Source organism: Physeter macrocephalus, chromosome 11, assembly GCF_002837175.3.
Source record: "Physeter macrocephalus isolate SW-GA chromosome 11, ASM283717v5, whole genome shotgun sequence".
In the NCBI taxonomy this organism is placed as follows: Eukaryota; Metazoa; Chordata; class Mammalia; order Artiodactyla; family Physeteridae; genus Physeter; species Physeter macrocephalus.
In genome coordinates, this window is record NC_041224.1 from 3,457,704 (window position 1) to 3,459,177 (window position 1,474).

Genomic DNA, 1,474 nt, shown 5'->3' on the forward strand with positions numbered 1-1,474 from the left:
CTGCGCGTCCGGAGCCTGTGCTCCGCAACGGGAGAGGCCACAACAGTGAGAGGCCCGCATACCAAAAAAAAAAAACAAAAAAAAAAACCACAATGAGGAATAAACTCACACTGGTCAGAATGACCATCATCACAAAGTCTATAAATAACAACTGCTGGAGAGACTATGGAGAAAAGGGAACCCTCCTACACTGTTGGTGGGAATGTAAATTGGCCCAGTGATTATGGAGAACAGTATGGAGGTTCCTTAAAAAACTAAAAATAGAGTTACTGTATGATCCAGCAATCCCACTGCTGGGAGTATATCTGAAGAAAACTCTAACTCCAAAAGATACATGCATCCCAATGTTCACAGAGCCACTATTTACAATAGCCAAGACATGGAAGCAACCTAAGTGTCCATCGACAGATGAATGGATAAAGAAGATGTGGCACATATATACAATGGAATATTCCTCAGCCATAAAAAAGAATGAAATAATGCCATTTGCAGCAACATGGATGGACCTAGAGAATTTCATACTAAGTGAAGTCAGACAAATATATGACATCACTTATATGTGATCTAAAAAATAATACAAATGAATCTATATACAAAACAGAAATAGACTCAAAGATATAGAAAACAAAACTTATGGTTACCCAAGGGTAAAGGGAGGGGAGGAGAGATAAATTAGGAGTATGAGGTTAACAGATACAAACTACTATACATGAAACAGATAAGCAACAAGGACCTACTGTATAGCACAGGGAACCATATTTAGTACCTAGTAATAACCTATAATGGAAAATAATCTAAAAAATATATAACTGTATCACTTTATTGTACACCTGAAACTAATACAATATTGTAGGTCAACTAAACTTCAATTTAAAAAAACACAGATTTCTTGTCCTGATCACCAGAAACTCCAGTTCATTAGGTTCAGAGGGGGACCCAGTAATCAGCTTTATTAACAGCTTTGACCTCCCATCCCCCAAGGCGCGCAGCCAGATCCTTGCTACTTTGAGACCCCATCCACACACAGGCGAAGTGGAGACTCAAATGCCAAGGTCTCCTTCTGCTCGGAGGGCAAATCTCGCTTTGATTTGGGTGCTTAGTGTGCTACTGGGTAGGCAGTTGTTTCTAGACCTTTTCAGTAACAGAGATAGGGAAAAATACATATATTTTTAAAGATAGAATACATCCTGATTTTATACTGGTCTCCCCAATTCGATTCTTTCTTTAAAAATTTATTTTTGGCTGCATTGGGTCTTTGTTGCTGCACGCGGGCTTTCTCTACTTGCGGTGAGTGGGGGCTACTCTTCGTTGCGGTGTGCGGGCTTCTCATTGCAGTGGCTTCTCTTGTTGCGGAGCACGGGCTCTAGGCACGCACAGGCTTCAGTAGTTGTGTCACGTGGGCTCAGTAGTTGTGGCTCGCAGGCTCTAGAGCGCAGGCTCAGTAGTCGTGGCACATGGGCTTAGTTGCTCCGCG

General features: G+C 41.7%; 1 protein-coding gene across 2 annotated transcripts in view; it reads right to left on the bottom strand.

Annotated features, from left to right (window-relative positions):
• The window catches only part of UBE3D (ubiquitin protein ligase E3D), a 579,677-nt gene that overhangs the window by 232,657 nt on the left and 345,546 nt on the right, over positions 1-1,474 (bottom strand). The window lies entirely within an intron of this gene.